We start from the raw sequence: 8,050 nt of genomic DNA on the forward strand, positions 1-8,050 counted from the left end.
GGACCCATCACGACTTCAGTTCTTGATAATGTATATGGTTGTAGCTTATTTGCCTAGAGTATTTGATACATAAATATTTGACACAGTGCCAACATGGTAGGTTTGCTCTCAGAGCCCTATCAACCTTTGCCGTATTTCATTTCTAGTAGTTTTCACGATCTAGTGGGAAAGCCTGGTCATTCTATGGAATCTCTTTCCCTGTCTTGGCCTTTCGTGGCATCTCTGTTCTCTCATTGAAAATGAAAAGATCCTGAGTTTAGAGAACAAAGTCATGTTTGTGCACAAGGTAGAGAAACCCTGCTTTGTATTGTGTTGATGAGAAGATTTTTTCAGGTTTTTCTGTAACATCTTATGGAAAAACCCAAAAGAATTTTTTGGCCAACCCAATGTTCAGGCAATCAGATTTAAAAAGGAAAAATAAGAGAATCAAAGAAGAAAAATGAAAAGAACCTTGAAACAGCACCTCCACATCTACTAAAATAACAAATGTAAACAGACGATAGCAGTTCTTGGTCTGGCTGATGCTAAGAAGAAATAGGTACATCAATTTTTTGCTCACATGGCCTTAGACATTTCTGAAATTATTTGCAGTAAAAAAATGGAAGTACATTGCGAGATCTGAAAAATGTACATTTGATTAAATAATTCTCCATTTAGGAATTTATCCAAAGGAAATAATTTGATGGGAGAAAAATGATGCCTGACCCATATATCATCCCAGAATGAGCTAAAATAGCATTAAAATAGAAAGCTAATTAAATGTACACCATTAGGGGAATTGGATAAAAAGGAAAAGAAATTTAGTGGAATACAGACTTGGGGGACCTCTTAGGTAGCTTGAGAATTAGCTTTAGCTACCTGTGGTCAGCACCTGTGTTTATACATCCCCTTTTTCCTCTGTATCACCTCTCCAATGGTTATAAGTGCCATTTAGCAAACTAAACCTTTTGTTTATTTTTTTCATTATTTGCCTCCTTTAACAAAAGCCACCCCTGAGTGCAAGGATTTTTGCCTGTGTTCTTCAGTGTTGTCTTCCTGTGCCTAGAGCAGTTCCTGCCACATGGCAGATACTAAATAAATATTCATTAAATAATTACCAAAAAGAGAAGAAAAAAAGAATGAAAAGATGCTCAGTAAGGACTTTTTAGTAGCCTAATTTTGATTCTATTTTGGTTTTTGCTTTTGATTTAGCCTTAAAAAAATTGTCTATTAAGCACATGTTGACTAAGCCCTGCTTTGAACCAGGCATTGCAATAGGTGCTGTTCCGTAGATGTGGCCCAGACAGTCATGATCCTGTAGTATCATATGGGGTGTGCAGTCTGATGGGAAAGAGGGCCCTGGAGTGGGAATCATGAGGGGAATGAAAGGGGAGGGGAGGGAGCTGTAGGGATGTATTACACAAGGGCTTCCCCTGCTTCCCTGGTGGCTCAGATGGTAGAGCGTCTGCCTGCAATGCAGGAGACCCAGGTTCGATCCCTGGGTCGGGAAGAGCCCCTGGAGAAGGAAATGACATCCCAATCTAGTACTCTTGCCTGGAAAATTCCATGGATGGAGGAACCTGGTGGGCTAGTTCATGGGGTCGCAAAGAGTTGGACATGACTGAGTGACTTTACTACTTTCTACTTTCCCCTGCTTAGGGATTAGCTATCCTCAGGAATCAAAGACTTAGGGGGTGAGGAATGTTCCAGGCCTTGCAGATACGCACATGAAGGACCAGAGCCAAGACTCTGGCACTTCTGAGGATAGAAGGAGGGCCAAACTGGCTGTGGTTGGGGGCATGCCCATTGCAGGGGGGCACAGTGCATGCTGAGAATGTGGAAGAAGACAGACTGGGTTGAGATACCACTTGGGTCTCTTGAGGGTGATGGGAAATTATTGAAAAATGTAGAGGTAAACAGAAAAATGATCTGGTCATACTTGAGATTTGTGGAAGGGCTGTGGTTCCATGTAGAGTATAGGCAGGAAGCATATAAGACTGGAGACAGCTGGTCCCAGAGGGTAACACAAGCTTAAGCTGCAGCACCTGGGTCCAACCCCCATTCTGTCTACCTCATTAAGTGTGTTTAAGAGGTGCCATGCTTTTGTGTTTGTGTTTAGCTGCAAGCTGTGTCTGACTCTTTGTGACCCCATGGACTGTAGACTGCCAGGCTCCTCTGTCCATGGGATTTCCCAGGCAAGAATACTGGAGTGGGTTACCATTTCCTTCTCCCAACCCAAGGGGGTCTTCCCAACCCAGGGATCGAACCTGCATCTCCTGCATTGCAGGTGGATTCTTTACCACTGAGCCACCAGTGAAGCCTGGTGCCATGGTTATAGGGCCGCTGCAAAATGCTGTTAATGTGAGGTGTGTTTTATATTTTTCACTTGACCTGGGAAAGGAGAGCCTCAAAATAAGGAGAAGGCCTGCATTGTCTCAGTACTCATATGTGAGCTGAGAAATGGGCTTATTCTCCCTGATAATCCATCTGGAAATAATATAAAGACATTTGTTTGAGTCATACTTTCAATTCCTTTGATCAGTTTTCACAGGCATGGTGATGCGGTACATTAAGTGATCCCTGCTTTCTTGCTCTCACCATATAGATTAATTTGGTAGTAGAAACAGAGGGTTGCTATGGAATTATGAAGATGCTAATGCTTGCAAAGTTCTTCCTGCTGTCCCACAAACAGGCCTGAGCCCCGGCAGTGGGCCCTGAGGGAGGCAGTGTCCCTGTGGAGTGCCCAAACTCACCTGGGTGATGCTGGCTGCTGGTTCTCCCGTTCTCCATTTCTAATCAGTTCCTCGCCTGCTGCGGCTTGGGGCCCAGCCTTTCAATTATTCAAGAATCGGAAAGTATTTGTTGCCTGATGCAGGATTTGCTTTTATTCAACAGAACAAAACCCTGGTAGGTGAGATTCACCCCATAGGGCAGCTAGGTCTCTGGATGTATGCAGATTGCTGACAGAGGGCTAGTTGCTCTGAGAAAGGGTTCGGTTCAAACAGCATACAGAGTGGATGGAAGAAGGGAAAAGAGACAAACAGATGAATAGGGAACATCCTGATTTTGCCTTCTGTTTGTCCAACTGGAAAAGCAGAGCCTGCTGAAATATACAGAAACCTCAGGTGCTGGTTGAAGATAGAGGCAGCTTTGCAGGGAGTGGTGAGAGCCCTGGGTCCCGCCTAGGTTCAGCTGGGAACCTGTGTCTCTGGGACATCATCTCTCCTCTTTGGGCCATTGTCTTCACCTGTGAAATAAGGAAAATGGATTATTTGGTCCCTAAGATTCTTTTACTTCTCTGACTTTGAATTTCAGAGTGATTTTCAGATCTTGGTGCCAGTCCTTATTAGATCTTCTGCTTCTGCCAGACCTGGTTCTGTTATAATCTCTTCTGTTCATTGTCCATTCAATTCTTTATTCTTCCTTTCAACCAAAATATCAAGCACATGCTGTGCATGCAAGGGAACCACTTCAGGGGTTGCCAGACTGTGGGTCTTGTGTGCTGCGGCAGCCAGATGACAAAGGGCAGGTTGGGTATCTCTTCTTTCTCACTCAACTTTGAAGACTGCCTTAGTTCTAGAAGCCAGGAGACCTATTCATTTATGCATTTATTCATCCAACAAACATTGACTGAGCGTAAACTATAAGCCAGGTAGCATCTAAGGGAAAATCAAAGTTGAATCAGGTCAAGGGATTGCCCTCAGATTCACATGGTTTTGTCAATGAGACTGATATATTATAGGAAAACTATAGTCCAGAGAAATCAACGCAAATAACTTTACATGTGCTGGGAATTGAGAGCACAAAGGGGCAGCATCTTTGAACACTGACCAGGGAGCCAATGAACACCTCTCAGAGGGCCCGGGAGCTGAGGTGAGAGTTATTTTTAAATAGTTGTATTACTTTATCCTGCTTATGAAAGTTGTATACATACATATGTATGTATGGGATATATTATGTATATATATTTGCAAAATACATTTGTATGAAACAAAATTCAGAACAGTCAAAATAGAAAGTAAAGGTTAACAGTTATCCCATAAATTGAGGAATTTCTCATCACTATTCTTTTTTTCCTTGATTTACCCTGAGTAAATTAGCAAAGCTGTAGTAACATGGAGCTTCTTAGGTGGCGCTAGTGGTAAAGAACCCTCCTGCCAGTGCAGGAAACATGAGACATGGATTCAATCCCTGTGTCAGGAAGATCCCTGGAGGAGAGCATGGCAACCCACTCTAGTATCCTTGCCTGGAGAATCCCATGGACAAAGGAGCCTGGCGGGCTACAGTCCATAGGGTTGCAAAGAGTGAGACACGACCATAGTGACTTAGCATACAGGACACAGTAATATATGATGCCTGGAGGTGGGTGTTTGGGGAATTTTGATCTAATGCATCACAGGTATTCATTCAGTGATAACCAGCAAAATGTTAGGCTTCCTCCTACCTTTCTAATTATAAGCAAATAGGCTGACAAATAAAAATGATGGCTTTCTCTCTCCCCTTGGAATAAACTAAATTAACAATTATCCCATAATTCAGAGAAAATGACTAAATTTTTTTTTTATGTATACTTTGGTTTGCATTTTCATTTGATAGTATGTTATTGAATTTTTCATATCATAAATACAGTTCTACTTTATCATTTTTGAGTGCTGTATGTCATATTCTATTGTATAGATGCTCTGTTATTATTTTAGCCAATATCCTACTGATGGATTTGGATTATTCTAATTTTTCAATATTATAAACAACACTGTGATAAATGTGCTTCTCCTTTAGGACAAATTCTTATAAGTTGGATATCTAGGTGAAGAAATATTTTAAATATTGATACCCATTGCCAGATTGTGCTTTAGTTGAAAAGCAGAGTTATATGTGTGTGCGTATACACTCACATGCACATGTGCTTTGACTAAATATTAATTGAGCCCTTACTATACTCCAGGTATTAGATTAAGTCCTTTAGATACATTATGTGATTCAGTGATTGTAATGCCTCAGATTCAGCTGAAGTCATATACTTATTAGAGCAGATACTTTAAGAAAACTAATCCAGAACCACATTTTATTTGCCAACCCAAGAGCCTTAGTGGAAGCAGAAGGGCAAACCTAGAAACTATGCGTGTGTGCTCAGTTACTAAGTCACGTCTGACGCTTCGACCCTATGGCCTGTAGCCCACCAGGCTCCTCTGTCTATGGCATTTCCCAGGCAAGAATAGTGGTGTGGGTTACCATTTCCTTCTCCAGGGGATCTTCCTGACCCAGGGATCAAACCCATGTCTCCTGTATTGCAGGCAGATTCTTTACCACTGCACCACCAGGGAAGCCCATAAAATATGAGAGCAATAATAAAATCTTGGTTTTAGCCTTGCTAAGATGTGAGTCTTAGCTGTTTGTCAAAGTCCATGACCTGTAAGCATAAATCCAAATGGAGAGCTTCCCCAAGAAAAGTCTATGCCTGCTTCCATGATGAACACCCAACTTTGCAGTAGCCCTTTGTTGTCCTTGTAATCCACAGCATCTTCAGTCCTTTGTACCAACTGTTGTGGCTGCAGAGTTTCCTAGAAATAGGGAGACCCTCCGTCTTGGTTTGCCCAGGACAGTCTTGCTGTATGCCCGTTGTCTTGAAGTAACTATTGATATTGCATCCTTTTCATTCTCAAAAGTGTCCCACTTTGGAAAATAATTAACTTTGAGGAAATCTGTCAGACTAGACAGGGATTGTTGATGAGACTGAGGCAAGTTTGAGCAATGAGATGACCAACTCCTGCCCTTTCCCTTACACTACAGAACAGGCGCCTCTGTCCCTAACTTTATAAAAAATCTCACCTGCCCGATCATGCAACAAGATATCTTGGTCACCTCACTAATGCAAGTAATAGCTAAGGCTCAGAGAAAAAGCGAAAAAAAAAAAACAAGTGTGTAGTAAAAATTAGTGGGTTCTATAATAAAATTCTTGCCTTTGTCTATGGGAAACATTCTTATTCAAAGCCTATCTTCTCTTCTTTTACTCACAGACCCCCAAAAGCTTGGGTATCTTATTTCCTACCCACAGGTGATTAAAGGGATAGGTTAGAAAGAGAAAGAATGCCTAAGGCAAACACTTCAGCATGAGCAAGCAGCGAAAGTAGCTTACATGAGAGGAAAAGGCAGAAAGCTTAAAAAGAAATGTAAGAACTGCCATGCAAGTACAAACAAGCCAGCCTGGTGTAGAAAATCCATGCAGAGGGCAGTAATGGGAGTTCGTAATGATGACCTTGAATTATCAGGAAAATGTTTCCTTGCATTTGGTAGGTTGCATTTAAGAAGTTAGGGTAGCATGGATCATTTTTGTTCAGATCTCTATCCTAGACACTTCATATTCCTTAAATTAGACATATAATAGGTAAATCTTCAGTAAGCTGAACACCTTGATTATATGGAATGACTTAACCTTCTGAGAGTCCTGGGCAGCTAAGACTCTAATAGATAAAGAAAGGCACTTAAGTCATCTTTTCTGTCCTCAATGACTTCAAATTCTTGTTGATATTACAAGTTTTCATCCTTCCTAGATGTCTTTGCATTTTTATAAAGGACTTTAAAAGACCAAAATGTCTTATAATCCTAAGGGAGTCGAGTTCTGGTAATATAATTCTAGACACTAAGAACACAGGAGGAATATTTTAGGGGCCAGAGGATGTTTTCTGGTTATCCATGCAGAGACCATCCGGGCTTTTCTGTGTGTGAAGATAGTCCTGTAAAAAGGGTGATCGTCTCAGTAGCTCGTGTCCTTGGGAGTCATCAACTCCCACCTCTGAGGGACCCTCTGGGCCTGAACCATGTCCAGGGGACAAACAGCAGAGTGAGTCAAACATGCTCCCGGCTGAGCAGAAGGTGAAATAGTCCGCAGAGTAACTGAGGTACTGCTGCTGCTGCTGCTGCTGCTGCTGCTGCTAAGTCACTTCAGTCGTGTCTGACTCTGTGCAACCCCAGAGATGGCAGCCCACCAGGCTCCGCCATCCCTGGGATTCTCCAGGCAAGAACACTGGAGTGGGTTGCCATTTCCTTCTCCAATGCATGAAAGTGGAAAGTGAAAAGTGAAAGTGAAGTCGCTCAGTTGTGCCTGACTCTTAGCGACCCCATGGACTGCAGCCTACCAGGCTCCTCCATCCAGGGGATTTTCCAGTCAAGAGTACTGGAGTGGGGTGCCACTTGGTACTAATCAGAAACAAAATTAGCAATCATTTAAGTGCCAAGTGCCAATCATTTAAGCCTCCCTGGTGGCTCAGAGGTTAAAGCGTCTGCCTCTAATGCGGGAGACCTGGGTTCGATCCCTGGGTCAGGAAGTTCCCCTGGAGAAGGAAATGGCAACCCACTCCAGTATTCTTGCCTGGAGAATCCCATGGATGGAGGAGCCTGGTGGGCTACAGTCCATGGGGTCGCAAAGAGTCGGACACAACTGAACGATTTCACTTTCTCTTTCACTTTATGTGCCAAGTGGTCCTGAGCTCTCAGAGTCAAGACTGCTGGGGTCTAAGAATTCTGGCTGCATATCCAGTAGGTTTCTGTTCATTAATTCCATCCATGGAAATGTATAAAGTATAATGAAAACTCAGTGGAAAAAATTAGAAGAGTTGGAGCTTTTCATAGTTATCCTCAGGACACACCAATTCTAAAACAGAGGAAGAAAAGATGGATGAGGCCCCCTCCACTGCTTTGTTGTCCGCTTCATGAGTGTCCCTGCAGGAAACTCAACCTGGAAGGTAGAAGAGCTTCTGGGGGGGATAAAGGCTCTTGACGGAAGGAGGGCCGCGTCCCCTTCAGAGGGTCAGTCCACTCTATTACCTAAACCCTCTACTGAGCAGAATAGCTCTGAGACTGGGGACAGTCACTGTGATGCATTTTTGTGTGTCTTTCCCCAAAGAGATCCAGGTTTGAATTTCCTTGATCACTTTTGGTGCCCCTCCCAGAATGTCACTAGCTGGACACTCACTTTCTCTGGGAGGTGAAACTTTGGTCTCTGATATCCAGGCAGGAAAGACAGCCACTGGGTCTAAACAGCCCTATGTTGACTCCTGTTAACACCTCTGTG

At 42.9% G+C, this 8,050-nt stretch overlaps 1 non-coding gene across 1 annotated transcript; it reads left to right on the plus strand.

Moving 5' to 3' along the window:
* The first annotated feature begins 1,417 nt into the window (after nucleotides 1-1,417).
* TRNAC-GCA (transfer RNA cysteine (anticodon GCA)) lies at nucleotides 1,418-1,489 on the plus strand. The gene has a single exon. It is a non-coding gene; the product is annotated as a tRNA-Cys (tRNA).
* The last annotated feature ends 6,561 nt before the right edge of the window (nucleotides 1,490-8,050 follow it).

The sequence above is a fragment of the Budorcas taxicolor genome, chromosome 11, assembly GCF_023091745.1.
Source record: "Budorcas taxicolor isolate Tak-1 chromosome 11, Takin1.1, whole genome shotgun sequence".
NCBI classification, from domain to species: domain Eukaryota; kingdom Metazoa; phylum Chordata; class Mammalia; order Artiodactyla; family Bovidae; genus Budorcas; species Budorcas taxicolor.